Below are 21,554 nucleotides of genomic sequence, written 5' to 3' on the forward strand. Positions count from 1 at the left end.
CGAGGTGGGGGAAATTGGGCAATTTCTGTTTAACAAAATTTTCTAATTTGAAGATAGTGAAAGAAATGTGTGGCTGGGAGGTTGAATTTTGAACGTAATTGTTCAAAAGATGTAAATATGTTGTCTATATAAAGATCTCTGAGCATTTTAATCCCAAAACTTTTCCAGGTATTAAAAACTGGATATACTTGTGAAGGTTGAAAGAGGTGGTTCTCTTGCAGAGGTGCCACTGATAAAAGATTTTCCATCTTAAAATACTTTCTAATTTGGTTCCAGCTTGTTATGTGCTCTGTTCCATATTTTTTAGCTGCCTTTTTTTAAAAGATTTGCTTAAACCCTGCACTGAATACTTAAAATCAATAAAAGAGCCAAATTAATACTGTAAAGAAACCTTGCTCTAATGCACTTTGCTTAAAGCAGACCTCCTCTGTTTGGCTTGATTTTTATTGCCTCAAATTAATTAGATTGTAAAATGGCTTTTGATGGCAGACAGCCATTTTAAAAAAGAGAGAGAGAGAGAGAAAGACAGAAAAAAGGATTATGGTGCATAACAGAGGAAAAAAAACTCAATGGTCCCCATCTAGAACATTCCAGTCCCAAGATGCATATAAAGATGGAATTATTATAGAGACAGTGGCACTGGCCAGAAAGCAGGAGACAGAGCTGGAGGTGGCAGAGTTAAAGATGCTAAGATTTGCACTGGGTGTGACGAGGATGGATACGATTAGAAATGAGGACATTAGAGGGTCAGCTCAAGTTGGATGATGGGAGGCAAAGTCAGAGAGGCGAGATTGCGTTGGTTTGGACATATGCAGAGTAGAGATGCTGGGTATATTGGGAGAAGGATGCTAAGGATGGAGCAGCCAGGGAAGAGGAAAAGTGGAAGGCCTAAGAGAAGGTTTATGGATGTGGTGAGAGAGGACATGCAGGTGATGTGTGTGACAGAGCAAGCTGCTGAGGACAGAAAGATATGGAAGAAGATGATCCGCTGTGTCAACCCCTAATGGGAGCAGCCGAAAGAAGAAGTAGAAGAAGAAGAAGTGTTTAACAGAGACTCCCTCTAGCCCAGATTGTATCAGAAACAAGTTACAGTTTGATTTGCCTATAAAAATATGTAAGTGTAAACAGGTCATTATTGTCATGTACAGAGTACAATGAAATTCTTACCTGAATGTGGTAATCTACATGCAACATGTTGCCACATGATTAGTGAGTAGAACTACCTAATGTAGAAATTTCTATCTTCCTTACCTTAAATATCTCAGAACATGTTTGTCAAATACAGAAGGAGTTTGGATTCAATGCATAAAGCTCTTACATTTATCACACAGTTTTTGAAAATCCATCTTTGGATTTCTTACCTAGTTCAAGGTAGACAGTGTCTGCACTCAGACATTGGGTTCTAGGCTGGAGCCAACCCTGAAGGGCATGCCAGTGCTTTTTGGAATTTTTATAATGAAATAAAGTTCAGACTACCTTCAAAACTCCTCAAAGATAATGTTTAGGCTGGGCCCTCGGTTAACAATATGAATGCGACAATGATGCCCTGCATTTGCAATTTCTAAATAAGTGTTGATAATTACCTTCTATTTGTTGTCTAATGGTGATTTGGCCACAGAGGGTTTAGTTAACGTAATTTTAAAATGAATTTAAAAGGGAAAATAAAAGTTGAAACCAGATTTTTCAGAAAGAAGCAAAAATAGTGTCATCCATATCAGTTTAACCAAAAGCTGAGTTCATTTTCACATTTTTAAGGAATTTTTTCGTTTCTTTAAAAATGTCAGTTTCCATTATTCTACTGGTAAGTGGTTAAACAAAGAGAAACAAAGAGGAAGGAGTGAGATCTTAGAAACATGGCAACTGAACTCAGGAGGGCATTTGGTAAACATCATGATCCTTTGTTGGTCTCAAAAGGCACAGGTCTTTTTGGTTCATTACATTAGTTTTATTCTTCTAGATCCTAGTCCCCAAATCACACAGTCCTTCATCACCATCATTCTTTAGCCTAATTTTCATTTCTCTACTCTTAGTTTGGCTTCCATATTTGCTATAATGACTTCTCTTAGTGAACATGATGGAAAAAATTTCAAAAAAGGAAAAAAAAAACATGATACTCCATATAAAGTTTCTTCTTTCCTTAACAGTTTTCATCGCTTACTCATATGTTCAGCGTTCCATCCAGCTGGCTTTCTGCTTTCCTCATCACAATCACTTTTAGTCAAGTTAAATCAAAATCAGTTTTATTTAAATAACATATTTAACACAACTACAAGTTCACCAGAGTGCTTTATGGTAAAAACACAGTTTACAGAAGCGAAAAGCAAATAAATACATAAATGAATAACTAAAAAGTTATACATAATATTAATACATTAAAATCTTAACATATTTTAAGTATAAGTCCTGTACTATGAGCCAAATGCCAGCAAATAAAAATATGGTTTTAATTGTTAATTTAAAACTATTAATCAAAGGAGTATCTCTTATTTCATAAAGCAGAGTGTTACAAAGCCTCAAGGCTGCAATAGCTTCTGACATGACCTCAGAATCTTCGTATATAATATCTTATAATAAACCGTGGCTGTCCGTTAGTCTGTCCAGGATTTTAAATCGCCTGTAGCCTGCAAACCGTTTGACTTTTTGACCTGCGTGATGTCTTCTATCCACATTTGGGGAGATGATTGACCTCCAAGGTTAATCCTCTTTTTATTTTTATTGTATTTATTGTAGAATCAACTCTCGGCAGTGGCCAGCAGGGCAGCCATGCAGTGCATGCGTACGGGCGCCGTTCTCATCCCTACCACCTTCGCTGTCACTTCCCCTACCTCTTCATATCTTAAATCATTCTTGAGGCAGATTGATGACTTAAGTGCCAGCTTAAGTGAAAAATTTAAGAAAATGTACTAAGTAATTGCAAGACAAACACTGACTTAATCAGTTTTAACACGAAAAGATGCCGACAAAAAAAGAGAAGAAGCAGGTCGCTAGGATGGAGAAAAGAAGAGCTGCTCAGGAAGCAGCAAGCGCATCAACCTCTGAGCAAACAATTGCTAAACGTACAGAGAAATAGTGTGAAAGCTATGAATCCTCAAGTCAAGTGTATTCACTGCATGTTATTGTGCAGTGCGCCGTTACTGGTACATAATAATAACTGATCCAAGGACTGGAGAACCTTGGATGGTAAATATGGAGTAAGAAGCTCAGCAACACACGTAGGAGCACCCCAAGCAGTGCCTTAAACATGAATAATAGAATTTTAAAATTCACCCTATACTCAACTGGAAGCCAGTGCAGGGAGGCCAAAACAAGGGAGATACAGTTCTCTTTTTTTTGTGCTACTTAACACCCTTGCAGCCGCATTCAGAACCAACTGAGGGTGGGACACCGATGATCAACAGACTCCAACCAGCATAAAGAGAATTGCAGTAATCTAGACATGAGGAGAATAAGCTTTTTGCTGGTCATTATTATCAAAGACTTGACTTTATTAAATAGTCCTAAGTTGAAAAAAGACAGCTCTTTACTACATTATTTCTCTGTTTATCAAATTTAAATTCAGTATCAAAAATTACCCCGAGATTTCATGTACTTTTCACGTCTTTTCTTTGTGAGGCAGTCACTGCTTTGTGTGTACACTTCATTATGAGTTGCTGAATAACAGAGATTGATTATGCAGCCTCTTTGTGTGAAATGAAGCTTTGGCTGTATATTTTGAGGATCTTGTAGGAAATGACAGAAATTGGAGCTGAATTCATCAAGTTGATATCTTTCTTTAAATTATAAGAATTACAAGTGCTATCCTTTTCAGGTTTGGTTCTTGCTTTTAATCCAAAGTGCCCAGGATAGGCCTGCCTCCCACCAACCCTGAGCTAGATGAGCAGGTAAGAAAATAGAGGTTGAGATTTCCTGTCATCTTTCCCTTTCTGAATGCTGACTCTCATTTGTTCTTTCCTTTTATAAAGAGCCTCTTTTCTTATCCCTGTTGTTTTGATTTCTTCATTGCCCCTGCTATCTTACATAATCAGACTCTCAGATGAATATCTGTTTACCAGTCAGTCCATGAACGTGTCCCTCAGTTTAAGATCCCATATAGGGCAAACAACTTCTTGTGCAAGTGGCCCATTTCTAATTCAGGTCTCATTTTCTTTAAATTTTATATATGAGATGACAAGACTCACTGGTAACAAAGTGCTCTCCATTTGTATTGTAGTTTTAAGTTGCTGTATGGTAAAAATAAATCTTATGTGCTCCTACTCCAATTTACTTTAATTATATTTGTAAATAATAAATAAAAATGACCCTAGCTCATTTAGAGCAGCTTAGGAAAATTCATAACAACATTTGCTTTACATGTTTTATTCATATGAAACAGTTTGCATGTTTCTATAGAGTATATTCTCTAATCAAACTACCTATTTTACAGACTTATAAATCAATAGGTATTGACTAAAAATGGATGGGGTAGCTCTGTATCAGGGGAAGACTCACACACACATATATGCAGTTTTACAACATCAATTCAGAATCAATACAGGGTTTACAGGGTGACCTGGAAGATCTGCTACACCCCAAAGAAAAGTACTATGTTAGGCAAAATGGGAGGGTGGGGGGACAAAGGGGGGAGAGGAAGAGAGCAATCTATATCTAATCTATCCTTTTAATCCTTATAATGATAAGTGCCAACGTAACAATAGGCTTCAGGGCAATAACTCCTGGTAAAATTGGAAATTTAGGTCAAAGCTGTCTCACTTTCAGTTAAGACTACAAAATGACATCAAAAATTCAGAATCAATGTCTCTATAACCGGACAGTTAACTTTGTGAGCTGGAATGTTAAAGGCCTGAATCAGGAATTAAAGAGAAAGAAAGCATTCTCTCACCTAACAGGTCTAAACACTAAAATAGTATTTTTACAGGAGACCCACTTATTAAGAAAGGATCAGTTCCGGCTGCAAAAAGACTGGACTGGCCAAATATTCCATTCCAGCTTTACAAAGAAAACTAGAGGTGTGGGAATTCTAATACATAAAACAGTCATATTTGTAGTATCAGGTGCAATATCTGATCCTGAAGGGTGATTATCATGGGTAATTTATTTAACTGTAAAGTGGTTTTGATAAATGTTTATGCACCCAATGTGGATGATAGGGAATTCATGCAAAATGTATTTGCATCCATTCCCAATATGAACACTCATAAAATTATAATGGCTGGGGACTTTAATTGTGTTTTAAATCCAGACCTAGATAGGTCCCCTGTCACAGGGGTGATGACATCTAACACTGCAAAGACAATTACACAGTTTGTAACTGATCACAACTTATCAGAACCCTGGAGATTTCTAAACCCAAACTCAAGAGCATATTTCTTCTACTCACCAGTGCATCATTGCTACTCAAGAATTGATTATTTCTTTGTAGATAACAATTTCTTGCCTCATCTCACAGATGGCATCTTAAGCCACTTTTATTAGGAGACGAAAACTGTACAGAATTTATATCCAAACAGAGGTCTCTGCAGGAATACTCTGGGAAACCCTGAAGGCCATCTTAAGAGGACAGATTATTTCATATCTTTCCCACAGAAATAAATTGGAAACCAAGAAGGCATCAGAACTAAGTAACCAAATTACTAGAAAAGACCAAGAACATGCCAGGTGTCCAAGTGAGGCTCTTCATAGGAAAAGGCAGACTCTGCATTCAGAACTCAACCTCTTGACAACTAAAGAAACAGAAGAAATCATTTTTAAATCAAGACATCATTACTATTAACATGGAGAGAAAGCTAATAAGAACTTAGCTCAACAAACAGTTCGCAATGCAATCTCAGCAATCACCAGCACAAATGGAGACAAAATCATTGACCATAAAAATATAATGCACACATTTAGAGATTACTATAAATCCTTATATTCTACTGAGTTTAAAGAAGACAAGACACAATCTAATGCATTTCAGGATGCATTACAGATACCACAAATAGATACTCTCAGTGCAGAGGAATTGGATAAACCTCTGGCATTAACAGAATTGCTAGATACTATAAAGTAACTTCAGAGTGGGAAAGCAGCAGGCTCCGATGGCTACCCTGCTGAATTTTATAAGAAATTCTCCACTCAGTTAGCTCCCTTCTTATTAGCAACATTTACAGAAGCTATAGACAATAAAATTCTACCTCAAACTTTTCGCCAAGCATTAATCACCATCTTTCCTAAACAAAATAAGGACTTATTACAATGTGCGTCATACAGACCAATTTCACTTCTGAGTAATGATGTTAAGATACTCTCCAAAGTCCTAGCTAGAAGGATGGAGAAAGTGCTGCCTTCGGTAATATTTATTAAAGGCCGAAACTTAGCTTCCAATCTTTGACGCCTGTTTAATACAATATATTCACCCACAAAGTCAAACACCCCAGAGATATTATTATCGTTGGATGCAGAAAAAGCCATTTTAAAACCACAACCTATATGAATATGTTAATAATAAATGAATACATGGCACAGTGTTGTAATGTTAGTGCTGATGCCTCACAGTCTGGGGTTTATGTCCTGGGTGCTACCTGCCTATTGTTTGCATGAGGGTCGCAGTGGGTTTCCCTGTACAGTCTAAACACATACAGGTTAGGTGAATGGGTGATTCTGAATTGTTTGTGTGTGTGTGTGTTCACCTTGTGACAGACAGGCATCTTAGTCTAGTGATTGTTCATGCCTGCAGACGTGGCTTGGTGTGATAGGTGTAGCTCCCTCATGACCCGGCCCTGGTAAGTGGGTTTATAAAATGGCTGGATCAGTGAATACTATAATCTGTCCTGATCTAAGCAACTGTTGCACATCACCTATACTTAAAACAGACACAGGAAGATTCTGTATAATTTTAATTACAGACTAGTTTACTTGTACCCTAAGTTCTTGTCTATAAGCCGCGGCTTATCTAAGGAAAAAAGTTGTGAAAATGAAAAAATAGAATATCGGCTTATACATAAATCCGGCTTATACAGTAATCCCTCCTCCATCGCGGGGGTTGCGTTCCAGAGCCACCCGCGAAATAAGAAAATCCGCGAAGTAGAAACCATATGTTTATATGGTTATTTTTATATTGTCATGCTTGGGTCACAGATTTACGCAGAAACACAGGAGGTTGTAGAGAGACAGGAACGTTATTCAAACACTGCAAACAAACATTTGTCTCTTTTTCAAAAGTTTAAACTGTGCTCCATGAGAAGACAGAGATGACAGTTCTGTCTCACAATTAAAAGAATGCAAACATATCTTCCTCTTCAAAGGAGTGCGTGTCAGGAGCACAGAATGTCACATAGACAGAGAAAACAATCTCTAGCAAACAAATCAATGGTGCTGTTTGGCTTTTAAGTATGCGAAGCACCGCGGCACAAAGCTGTTGAAGGCGGCAGCTTACACCCCCTCCGTCAGGAGCAGGGGGAGAGAGAGAGAGTTTGTTTTTCAGTCAAAAATCAATACGTGCCCTTCGAGCTTTTAAGTATACGAAGCACTGTGCAGCATGTCATTTCAGGAATCAGCTTTACAAAAGATAGCAACATGAAGATAATCTTTCAGCATTTTTAGACGAGCGTCCGTATCGTCTAGGTGTGCGAACAGCCCCCCTGCTCACACCCCCTACGTCAGGATCACAGATAGTCAGCGCAAGAGAGAGAGAAAGAAAAGTAAGCTGGGTAGCTTCTCAGCCATCTGCCAATAGCGTCCCTTGTATGAAATCAACTGGGCAAACCAACTGAGGAAGCATGTACCAGAAATTAAAAGACCCATTGTCCGCAGAAATCCGCGAACCAGCAAAAAATCCGCGATATATATTTAAATATGCTTACATATAAAATCACAATTTAAATGACCGCTACGCGCGCGTGTTGACTCGGCGACGCCCAGAGCAGAAAGAACGCGCTCCGGCCGCTCCAACCGCGCCATGCGGGGAGTGAGAGAGACGCCAATATCTCACACTCTCTCCCCCCTTAAAGAAATTAAATGGGTGCGAGTGAGACCACTGACCTCCCTCCCTTCTATTAGTTATAGGTTATAGTACGTTCGGCTTATCCATGAGTCCGGCTTATCTATGATACGATTTTATTTTAAAAATTCGTATGATTTTTGGTCTCCGGCTTATACATGAGTCCGGCTTATAGACAAGAACCTAGGGTATATTTTGTATCAAGTTTTTTCCACTTTTACACATCTGATTGCCACACCTGTTGGCAAAGGAAAACTGTTCAGTGTCAACACAAGTGAATGAAAAGGCTGTGCATGCATGCCCAGCACTTATGTCTGTCAGTACAAATCTCTAGCATGTGTCACATATACCACATGACAAAATATGTACAAAAACAGTGATGTCTGTTTCTTTGATGATGCAAATAAATTTCTGTACGCAGTCCAACTGTCAAATCAGATAACTAAGTTTCTGAATGCATCACTCCATGCTTATAGATTATTAAAGAAAGTGCCTTTTTTGCCACAATTACAATTAGCAGAAAAAAATAGGCAACATTTTCTGTAATTTAAATGTTATGTTTGTGTACTTTTTGTAAATATATTGTAATTCTATATTATAAACAATTTTCAATATTTGACATGATATGTGATGTAGCCGTAGAGGTGTGACAGTATAAAATGGAATTATCTTTTATGGTTCTTCTAGCCAACCCAAGCCATAATGTCAGACTCCGCCCATACGAATCGACCTATCACGAATGTTTTTGAGATGCAATAGGAATGAGGATTATATGGAGGAAACCCACAAAGCTGCCCACAGTGAAGGAGTCCAAGGTCTGTCTGTACAGATGGGGAAGAGCAGCTCTACATACTGTGTCACTGTGCCAGGCTCCATACCAATAGTTTTGATCCATATTGTCTGAGCTTTGCTACACCAGAACTTGAAGACAGGTTGACATCATGTCAAAGGTCACTTGTGATCCATCAAAGTTGTAGGATGAAGTCTAAATCCATCCTCACAGTGTGACCTGGAGGTACTTACATAATCTATCTAAAGTTCAATAAACATGTATCTCAGTGCTGCTTATAACATTTACTGTCAAATGGCATTTTCTTTGAAAAACGATATAAAACACTAAAAACATGCAAGCAAGTTAGACCAGAGGCCATGCACTTTAAATACCATTAACATATTAATTTAAGACTTAAGACTTCATTTAAACATTCTTCAACATGCTACTGCTACTGAGTGCCTTGTCTCACCTCTTGTACAGGAGAAATAAAAATACAAATACAGAAAAAGAACTCAGGAATCACAGCTCTCTTTAATAGGACAACAGCCTTGTTTTGACCTCCACAGACTTAATTTAATGTAAAGACCAGACCTCGATTTTTCAACACACATTGTGAAAAGAAGCAATTCAGCTGTTTTCCATTACACCTCAGCTGGCATATAAATATTTACTGTATGCCTTAAGATGTGTGGAAATTCAAACGTTTTATGAAAGTAAAGTTTCTCAGTTGTTTTTTGCAATCAAATATGGACAGCTGTTCCATTTTTGAAGTTCTTTAGCATTGTGGGTTCAAATCCTGCACCACTCACAGAGTGTGTGTAGCTCGTATGTCTGTGGGAGTTTCATCTCATTTAGTGATTCTAAATTGGCTCTGTGTGGGATTGTGTGTGAGTGGTCTTGTGTCCACAACTGGTTCCTGCCTTGTATCAAGTACTTTCAGGAATAGGCTCTGGACCCCTGTCATCAAGAATTGGAACAAGCAGGTTTGAATATATTATTTTATGTTACATAAACATGCTGTGAATATCCAGCTAGCATGCAAGCAGCAGCACAAACAGATTAGGGTAGTCATTAGTAACAGAATTAACATTTTGTAACCTCCATGACTAACTAACTGGTGCTAAATTACATGCAGCTAAGCAATGAATCTTGACTTTAATTAACCAGTGACATGGTGACTGTTAGCTTGCTTCCCATGGTGAAGAAATATTCAGGCTTCAGAAGCTTATGATGCACAGTACAAAATGCTGAAAACACAAGCTTTCCATACACAATGCAATACACAGGGATAAGTCTGAGATTTTAAGGGTAAAATGGTGATACATCTAATCACTTGAGTCAAACGCAAACCCAAACTTTTTTACTGCTAAGGCATCCACATTCCAGGGACGTTCTTAGGCATACGCAAACTACGCATTCGCGTAGGGCCCCGACCCGGCCCCGACTTACAATTTTTTTTTTTTGTTGTCGGGCTGTGGGCCTGGGGCCCCTTTTATGCCCCTGGCACTGCAGCCGTCTGTGCCAGTCCCAGGAAATTCAGTTCAGTGCATCTCTTAGTCTTATTAACAATGGTAATTTGGTCTAACAATGGTAAAATGGTCTAAGGTTTTGGAAAAGGTTGTTTTGGTTCAACTTCAGGATCACCTCAAAAAATTCAATCTGTTTGAAAAATTTCAGTCTGGTTTCCGAACTTCTCACAGCACAGAGACAGCCCTGGTCAGAGTCACCAATGACCTCCTGATGGCTGCTGACCAGGGCTCTCCATCACTCCTTATCCTCCTGGACCTTACAGCTGCATTTGATACAGTAGAGCATAATATTCTCCTTCATCATCTTCACTATACAATTGAACTTTTTGGCATTGCTTTCGAGTAGTTCAAGTCCTATCTTACAGACAGGACTGAGGATGTGGCCTTGGGGGATGCTAAATCTCATACCCACACTGTTACCTGTGGAGTCCCACAAGGATCAGTCCTTGGGCCGACCCTCTTTAATATCTATATACTACCCCTGGGTCACATCATCCGCAAGTATGGAGTTTCATTCCGTTGCTATGCTGATGATACGCAGCTCTATGTGAGACTGGATTCGACTTCTCTTACACCTCCATCAACTTTTTCCTCTTGCTTGGATGAGATTGAGACCTGGATGTACAAGAACTTCCTCAAGCTGAACAGCACCAAAACTGAAGCTCTTTTAATTGGCACCCCCCATCAACTTCGTTCCTCTGTAAATTGTATTTCCTTTTCTGACCGTATCATTACCCTCTCCCCTTCTGTTACAAATCTGGGTGTCAAGTTAGACTCCCATCTGTCATTTGATATACATATCCATCACCTTTGTAAAATTGCGTTCCTTCATCTATGAAACATAGCCAAACTCCATCCCTACCTCTCCCTCTGTGATGCTGAAAAGCTGATTCATGCCTTTGTCTCATTCATACTGTACTATTGTAATGCACTACTCATCGGGATACCCAACAACAACCTTCAAAAGCTCCAACAATTTCAAAATAGTGCTGCAAGAATCCTGATGAGGGTGCGGAAATATGAACACATTTCACCAGTCCTTCGGTCACTTCATTGGCTCCCTATTCATCTCTGTATCAAATACAAACTCTGTTTGTTTAGATAGATAGATAGATAGATAGATAGATAGATAGATAGATAGATAGATAGATAGATAGATAGATAGATAGATAGATAGATAGATAGATAGATAGATAGATAGATAGATAGATAGATACAGTAGATACCAGTGTATCCATGGAAATGCTCCACAATATCTTAAGGAACTCCTTATATTACAATCCACTGCAAGAAACCTCTGTTTTACAAATACCTACCCCCTTCGCCCCCCTGTGACCAAACTTCATACAATGGGAGACCGAGCCTTTGCAGCCGCTGCTCCACGGCTCTGGAATGCCCTACCAGAGAGCCTAAGAACACAGCAGATTGTGGACTGTTTTAAAAAACAGCTAAAGACTTTTCTATTTAGGAAAGCTTATTAACAAGAATGCTATAATTATTGTTATTTAATCTCCATTTTTATCTTGCCTTGCCTTTGTTTAATCTTTTTATGTTGCACTTTGAAATTTACTGCTAATGTAAAGTGCCCCTATAAATAAAATGCATTATTATTATTATTATTATTATTATTATAATTTATTATCCAAATTGCAATCTTCACCTAAATCCCTAATAATATTGTCATGCCGTCATAACTTTGCCAAATGCACTATAGCAAACGTTAATTTTAGAGATTTGTTTCGGATTCATTAAGAGAGATCCCCATAAAATCATGAAATAATCCCTATATTACCAGCTTTTACCAGATCCAGAACAAAATCAAAATTTTACCACTCTGCATACACACAAGTGTACATGTAGGCCTACTGGTCATCTAAGGCCTTTTATGGACGTTTTATTAGAACCTGACCCCCTTCCTGACCCCCCCCCCCCCCCCATCCGGGGCCCCCAATCTGCTAAGAATGGCCCTGCACATTCCAAATGCAAAAGCAGTAAGAAAATGTAATAAAACAACAGACCATGAAAACTGCTTTATTTAAAATTGTTTGCATATATTATTTTGATCACATCGTCTGTTCAATATTACACCCAGCAAGACTAAGTTATGCTGCATCTTGCTGCCCACCGCCTACCTTGTACATTACAAAGATGCTTTGTTCAGCCTCAGACACATAGGGACTCCCTGGATATTTTCCACCATCTTAATTTAATAAAAGAGGCATATTGTTGAGAATAATTGCTTAAAATTAACACATTGGCCTCTACCGGTACACTGTAGAATTATAAGTCAACTATGATGAATTACAAGAAATCTCCACAGATTAAACATATTCATCGTCCCAAAGATACGAAAAAATGTTAATATAATAGATATCCAAGTTACTAATAAATGTGTTCTTTTGCTTGCACCAAGTTAACGTTTAAATGCATTAGGGAAATGAGAAAATTGAAGAGAACAAGAAAACAAAGCTCTACAGCAGAAACAACAAACAAGCACTTTTAGTGAATAATACCATTATGAAGTGTAGCTCAGATGACAAGATCTTGCTTCAAAGAAAGGAGCTCCGTTTCCTAAGGAAATGTAAAAAGACTATCTGTACATGGGACATAAGGAAAGGTGTACGGTGTCTGCTGGTAAAAAAGTCTAGTTTGCCTTGTAAAGAACAGTGTGGTATGGCTCAGCCAGGGTCTTATCCTTAGCTCAAGTGTATTTTTTTAATTTCATCTTTTGATTTTTTAAAAATATTTTGTATATATTATGAATATATTTTTGTTGTTACTTGTTTTGATAAATAATTTGTATTTTTAATCACTTTGTGTCTAGTCCATTAAATCATGTTCCTTATGTCCTTTTAAATGAACCTAGGGGGGCAGGCTCTCTGGATACCACAGCAAAGGAATTTCCCTAAGTAACTACTTAACAAGAGGTTGCTTTGGCATTAAGATTGCTCTCCTGCTTTTTGGTTTTATGGTTTGCATTTTGTTATTTTATTCCCTGGTTTTTGACTTCTGCTTTTGTAATTCGGACTTGTTTCAATTAGAAGGCAAACATTTAGTTACATTTACTCTCTACTCCCGTCTATCCTGCTTTGTGTAATTGTTGAATTTCTGAACATTAAAGCAGAATGTACAGATTGTCTTGTACAATACAAGACAGATTGTCTTGTTTTTGCTGGCCACAGTTGTTTATTTATTTATTTTGGTTTTTTTAACTGGTTTCATTGGTTTTACTGGTTTTTACTGGTTTGTCGGCATTTTGAGTTTTAATTAGCAAGCACAATCATAACACAGTTAAAACTTCTGATCATGGGAGACTCTAGTCCTAGTTCAAACTCAAAACCAGATATTCAAAACAATATAATGAAACAAACTTAAAAATCAGGACAAATGCCACATGCAGTAAAGGGAAAAGGGCAAAGTCCAAAAGCACAATCTTTGTTTTTTTTTTCTAATACTATAATGCATAACATACCTGCATTGCTTATAGCTGGGGAATAATGACTCACTATGTCAGCTGCCCACTGAATCAAATAACTGGCAATTGGCATAATGACTGCATACAGTAAGGCCAAAGACATACAAATCTTCACAAAATGGCAACAAAGAACACAGAAAAACTTAGTGGAGCTCATAATAATTCAAAATGTTGTCCATCCATCCATTTTCTAACCCGCTGAATCTGTACACAGGGTCACAGTGGTCTGCTGGAGCCAATCCCAGCCAACACAGGGCGCAAGGCAGGAACCAGTTCCAGGCAGGGCACCGACCCACCGCAGGGCACACACACACACACACCAAGCACACACTAGGGACAATTTAGGATTGCCAATGCACCCAATCTGCGTGTCTTTGGACTGTGGGAGGAAACCGGAGTACCCGGTGGAAACCCACGCAGACGTGGAGAGAACATGCAAACTCCACGCAGGGAGGATCCAGGAAGCGAACCCAGGTCTCCTTACTGCGAGGCAGTACCACTGCGCCACCGTGCCACCCCTAAAATGTTGTCATTTAATAAATTAAAATAATAAAAATACAATAAAATAAACACAAGGACTTATTAAATCAGAACCCGTTGCTCAGTCTGCAATTCATATATTGTTTCTCTGGCTCATTTGTTTGATTCAGGGATGTGGAGAGCCCATTCATCTCTTGGCAGTATTGTTTACAAACCAGGAACCAACCCTGTTGCGACACCAGTTTACAAGAGGGTACACTCACACAGACACTCCTTACTTGCTCATACTGAGTTATTAAGAGTGTCCAGTCTTCCTATCCAGAACATCTTCAGGATGAGAAGAAAAACAGGAGGGAAATATGGGGAGGACACCCAGACTCCAGTATGATTGAATATGAAGGCATGATTCTGGCTAGTTAAAAACTCCAGTCATGACTGGGTCATGGTTGGTCACTGTCATTCTCTCAGGTTCGGCACAATAGCTAAATTAGCTGGTCAGTTAGCAGAGGCATAGCTAGGGTTTTCAGCGCCTGGGGACAACTGAAGATTTCACGCCCCATCCTGTTTGCCAAAATGCAATGGTGAACATCAATTCGGCGCCCCTGTGATGCTGTGCCCGGGGACAGATGTCCCCCCCTTGCCCCCCCCCCCCCCAACTACGCCACTGGCTATTTCACTGTCTGTATATTTTAATTCCCCTTTACTATCCTTGATACGGTTTGCCTCCTCCTTGACTGTTTTTTTACTACTTAAATATTGAAGAAAGTACTTTGCCTTATCTGCAATATTATTTTCTAACTTCTCTTCAGCTTCTCATAGGTGATTTAGACTTTACATCTTCTGAAAAAAATACAGTTCATGTTTTTCCAGCTAGACTACAGATGCTTTCAGAGACATAATATCAATGTGGCTAAAATAAAAACTAAATGGAAGAATATCCATTATGTCCCTGTATGTGAAAAACCACAGCATTGTGATAATGCCTGCCTGACCAGATGATTACAGGAAGGTAATGAAAACCAGTCATTACATTTAACACAGCAAGCAGCCTTGCATTCCATTACACTGTAAAGTAAAAATAAAAATTCTGTAAAGGGAAAACCTGGGCAAATTACATTCATTCCTATAGTATGCTGCAGTTTCCATGAAAATTTTCAAGAGCAACTCTCACTAGATCTGTGTATATATCAGTGTGTTTTCATGGACTTTTTACTATAAAAGTTTAGGGTTAAAATGTGTGTATTGGTTTGAAGGGTACTGTAAGTTACTTGTAAGCCTCTTAACTACATGGACCTCATTTTGGATTGTAGATTTCTGGCCTTGTCACAATATGAATTTTACAAATTCTCTTTGAGTTCTGGTGGACATTGTCTAAGTTCCAGTTTTCTTCAATACTGCACATCAGGTTATTTAACATCTCTAAATGTACTTGTCAATAAGTGTTGGGGAACTCTTGTGGCATCTCCAGAATGAAAGCCAAAGTTGCAAAATAAAATGAACAGAAGAAAAGACAAAAGTAGAAAATGAATAGGAAACAACAAACCTAATAGTTGTCTTGGGCTTCCTTAACAGATCTGTTCTCCTTTCTAGTAGCCTCACCTCCATTCCAAACCAAAACACTCTTTCACTTCTGGCACTTCTTCTTCTACTCTCTTGTATTATCTCCTCCTGGGTTGGGTCTTCTCTTTGTCTAATCTCAAAGCATCAATCTCACTGAAGCTTTGTGGAGGGCCTGGGGTCTGCAAAGCCCTGGCCAGAATCACTTTCTGCAAAAACCTTCTCTGGAAAACCTAGAAGTGTCTTCCTAGAGATCCCTCTACTGGTTTCAAGTGTTTCTACATCCATGAGCTTTATTACACCCATAAAGGGATAAGCGTCCCCTCATCCTGTTCAGTAGGACTCCTTCTGGTACTATTTAATATGAGAAGGGTCAAGAATGCAGACCTCCACAGCTCTACTGAAAAGCCAATTGGAATGAAAGTTTATGTCACAAAAATGACACAGTGAAAACTCGGAGAACAAGAATGAAATAACACTTTTACTACACAACACACCTACTATAAGACAAATCGATTCAATTGTCACAGTTACTACTGAATAAGATAACCCTTTCATAACCCTAATCTCAACAATAGTGTAAGGATGTTTCAAGATAATGATGCACAAGGTATGCCTTAAAATGTGCATGTTGAGAAAGACTTAAATGACGAGGCGTGTCACACGATGTGACAGTTGTGTACTGTAAAGGCAGCTAAACATTATCAGATGTGTGCATTTTGATTGGTTCATCAGAGGTAAAATGGTCTACAGCTCAACTCTATGGACCAGATAGTAGCTCCCTACTCTCAGCTATCACTCACTGCTCTCGTGTTTGAACATCTGATAGAAGTCTTCTTGGACAATTTGGTCATTTAAAGTGGTTAGGCAAAAAAATAATCAAAATCGTTTGTAAAGGTCAGTGAACTAAACATTAGATTGATCACCAAAATATATGGGGTTGCACCAAACTCGAAGCTGTACAACTAAACTAAAAATTAAAATCAGAATCTGATCCTAAATTGATGGTTTGCTTCAGCACAAATCTTTTAAGAAGCCTCTCTGTTATTTTCATAAAGTTTGGACTCTGTCAAGCATCAAATAACAAGTGCTAAACATGCCTATCCATTTACAGTGCGTGAACCTCCAAACTGGTGGTAAAGGCACAAAAACAAACATGTCACCAGAATAATGATAACGCTATAAATAAGCACTAGTGAAAATGATGAAAAAAGGTTAAAGGTTATTTCCACATCAAAAAGGAAAGTCAAAGAAAGCACTGCTGATGAAGCCTCTACAGCGGAAACATTGTTTTTAACCTTCTTTCCTTTTCAGCATTGAAATAACCTTTATTTTTTTGTCTTTCTAAATGTAAGCTGATTCAGCCCTATAGCAACTTAAACAAAAATCAAAGATTTATTATAATAAACAAGCATCAGAAGGAAATTACCAATTCTTTCCTAGCTACCACAGTTTTCTTGAACATAGAGCTTAATCCCAATGATATTACATTTGCTGTCCTGATGCCGTGTCTGTTGCCCACGCCAGCAGAACCTTGCATTTATGCTGTCATTAACACTGGGGCTCCCACCACAGCATGTTATGCTCTACACTGTACTAGTATCTCATCCATGGTTGTTTTTGACATGTACCCAGTACTCCATAATAGGATCTACTTTTGCAAAGCTAAGAGAAATGGAGAGATAAAGATCTGGATCTGGGAATGCTTCTACAAAGAACAGTGAGCAAATTGGAAAAATAAAAATCTTTGACTTTATAATTGGTGAGCATACATTTAAAATGCAGACATTGTCTTCAATAATATAAAGGTGCGAATACACCACCGGCCACTTTATTAGGTACACCTGTTCAAATGCTTACTGCTAATATCTAATCAGCCAGTCCCATGGCAGCAACTCAATGCCTTTCGGCATGTAGACATTGTCAAGTTGACCTGCTGAAGTTCAAACTGAGTATCAGAATGGGGAAGAAAGGTGATTTAAGTGGTATGACCATTGGAGCCAGAAGGGCTGGTATGAGTATTTCAGAAACTGCTGATCTACTGGGATTTTCATGCACAACCATCTCCAGGGTTTACAGAGAATTGCCCAAAAAAGGGAAAATATCCAGTGAGTGGCAGTTCTCTGGGCGAAAATGCCTTGTTAATGGCAGAGGTCAGAGGAGAATTGTCAGAATGGTTCAATCAGATAGAAAGGCAACAGTAACCCAAATAACAACTTGTTACAAATGAGGTTTGCAGGAGAGCATCTCTGAATGCACAACAGGTCAGACCTTGAAGCAGATGGGCTAGAGCAGCAGGACATCACACTGGGTGCCACTCCTGTCAGCTAAGAACAGACAACTGAGGTTACAATTCGCACGGACTCACCAAAGCTGACTGGACAATAGAAGACTGGAAAAACGTTGCTTAGTCTGATGAGTCTGCAACAATCAGATAGTAGGGTCAGAATTTGGTGTTAACCACATTAAGAGCATAGATATTTTTTGGCACATTTTGGGCCCCTTAGTACCAACTAAGCATCTTTTAAATGCCACAGCCTTTCTGAGTATTGTTTATAACTATCCATCCATCCATCCATTTTCCAACCCGCTGAATCCGAACACAGGGTCACGGGGGTCTGCTGGAGCCAATCCCAGCCAACACAGGGCACAAGGCAGGGAACCAATCCCGGGCAGGGTGCCAACCCACTGCAGTGTTTATAACTATGTCCAACCTTTTATGACTGTAGTGTACCTACTACTGGCTATTTCCAGCAGGTCAACACACCCTCACAAAGCTGAAATCATCTCAAAATGGCTTATTGAACATAACAAAGAGTTCAGAGTACTCAAATGGCCTCAACAATCACCAGATCTTAATACAACAATCTCTGTGGTGGAACCAGAGATTTGCATCATGGACATGCAGATGAAAATCTCTAGCAACTGTGTGATGTTATCATGTCAATATGGACCAAAATCCCAGAGGAATGTTTCCAGCACTTTGTAGAATTTATGAAGACATATGGCAGTTCTGAAGGCAAAAGGGGTTCCAACCCGGTACTAGCAAGGTATACCTAATAAAGTGGCCAGTGAGTGTATAATCATATAGGCTACACAAGGAAGGCACTGAGGTACCGTTCAGCAATGCACAGGCTTCTTCCACCCTTTATACATTTGTGGCCAGGCCTGTATCATCATGACACAGTTCAGCAGACATCTTGTTATCTGCTCATAACGCTGTGCGCGTCATGAGTGAAGTTAAAATTAATCTTACAGCCAGAGCTGAGGCATAATTCGAAGTGATGTCTGTGACAAATCGCTGAAAACAAATTACGCAAAAGGGAACAATTAAAAAAATCAGAAGAAGCACGACAGACCAACATCAGATCTACTCAACCTGCAGTCAACTGTGCATCGGATGGTTACATTCTTGAAGTTCCACTTGCTGATATCAGTCGGTAATAACGTGTCTGTTTTAATTTCAAGCTGAATGACAATCAGGGTTTTTTTTTATCAAACTTCGCATACAATGTCAACTTTCTTTCTTTCTTTCTTTCTTTCTTTCTTTCTTTCTTTCTTTCTTTCTTTCTTTCAATAAACACACACCGCCTTAACTAGCCCTCTGTTTCGGACCCTGCTCGTTTCTGTCGATTCTTCTCGTGCAGCCCTCACCCTGCTCTTCTACCGCCAGGTGATTTGGCGCACCGCGAGCTGAGCCGTTGTTTTCCTGGACACGCCCCCTTCGAGGATGCAGACACTCGCTAGGAATATGAGAGCTCATTCACTCCGGGGACCGCACTCTCCTATGCTTCACTCTCTACACTACTGGTCAGCGTGTTTCTTCTCATGTTGCAGTAAAATACGTCTGTATTGAAGAGTTCTAATTATGAACAGATTCGTTTCCAATTGCGGATGTGGCCGAAGGTTTTTCTTTTTCAAAGTCAAAAACATCTGTTGGATTTTGTACTTTATTCACGGTTCCATATGGAGCGACGCTTTCTGGCCATAAGGTAATAGTATATAAGAGTAATTTTAATATTTTAAGAAGAAAAATCGTTTGCATAGTTTGCCTCATTTCGTTTAAGGGGTCTTATGTGATTTTGGTCTGTTTAAACATTTGGGATTGCTTGCCTATACAGTATACATGATGTGTGGCAGGCAATTTATTATCTTGTTTTTTTTATTGGAATCCTTTGTGCAGAATTAATACATGGGACATCGGATACAATAAAACAGACTCAGTCGATGTTTTTTATATGATTAAACACTGGTCATTTCGCATGGTATTACCTGTAGTTGCTCAACTATGGAAAACTTGGCAGTGTCAGGATTTAATATCATCGGCGATCACTTCAGAAACATCTCTTCACTAGTTTTCTTTACTTTAAACCAGTCACTCTCAAGACTGATGCTAACATTACCCAGACTATTGAAACATGGCTATACTTGGGGTAAAAACAAAATCAACATTTGCCATTTAATGATAAATATTGAAAAGCGGCGCAAACATCCGCATTAGTCCGTGTTGTACTTTAATGGGAGAAAGAACTGCCATTCAATGGAAGTAGTAACTATCAGCGGACAGAATTTTGAGAAAGGGAACTTTTGGAGTTACAGGTGTACAGTTGTGATTCAAAACCTAAGTTTGAATTAGCACCATGATTTATGAGCTAACTTGGGTTTTCTCTCTATTTGTGGTTTTTGCTCCCCACCAGATGGCAAATGTCCTTCCTAATATTTTAACGGTGTGTGCAAACCTTGTAAGTACTTTCAAATATAGTGCTATATTTGGCACTCTTATCGAAGGTTCCGCTGTAAAGATCGGGGACCCCACAATTGTATCCTGAGTTATTGACACGATGGATGCAACGTATGGACATTTTGTATTTGTCCATCCATTCATTTGAACCTACTTATTCATTTCTCAGGGTAAGAACCATTCTATTGAGCATTTAGATATCATTCACATGTATCCATTCCTACACTCTTAAAAATAACCGTTCTGTAATTGGTTGTGCAGTTCCCCCTTGAATCATTGCTTGGCAAAAAAAAAAAACTGTCATTCTGGAACGGATTATTAGCAACAGAAACTGAGTATTTGAACTGTGAATGGAAAACAACAGAAATCTTTAATGTATGTGATAGGCTACATAGCAAATCATGGAAACCCGAACTCGCTCTGAAGAACCGCTCGACACCTTTATTCTTACGTTTGTATTTGTGATGATCACACCCTGCATTTGTGTATATTCTGTAACATGTTGTCGACATCAAATGATCACACAGCAATGACGAGATAAACTGCGCGTACCGGGCTGAAGTTTTGCTTGCAACTTTGTTTTCATGTTCCCCTATGGCTTGTTGGTAACTTTTTCTAATTTATGAAGCACTGTTTTCAGCACGAGTGGACTCTTTTGATTGCCTGGTCATGAGTAAACATCTCTTTGAGTGTGACTGGTGACGAATGAAGGTCTTCTTTATCGGATGGTCTGCTTCACCTTGGACGCGGTGCCACTATTATGCCTGCACCTTCTCGACTCCTAAAGCTTTGAGTTCCTCCGTTTATATGTGATTAAATCGCCCTCTTACAGGGGCGGCGTCTGCGTTTTTCATGTGTGATTGTAAAGTAGGATACGTTATAACCAAAACAAAGCTGTAATGTAGCAAAATGAGTGGCGTTATTAAATATATTATGTATTTATAATGTTTATGTATATATTAAACGTGACTTCATCCATCCATGGATTTTCTTAATCTGTGTTGCGTCTATCCCGGCAG

The sequence above is a fragment of the Erpetoichthys calabaricus genome, chromosome 10, assembly GCF_900747795.2.
Source record: "Erpetoichthys calabaricus chromosome 10, fErpCal1.3, whole genome shotgun sequence".
NCBI lineage: Eukaryota > Metazoa > Chordata > Cladistia > Polypteriformes > Polypteridae > Erpetoichthys > Erpetoichthys calabaricus.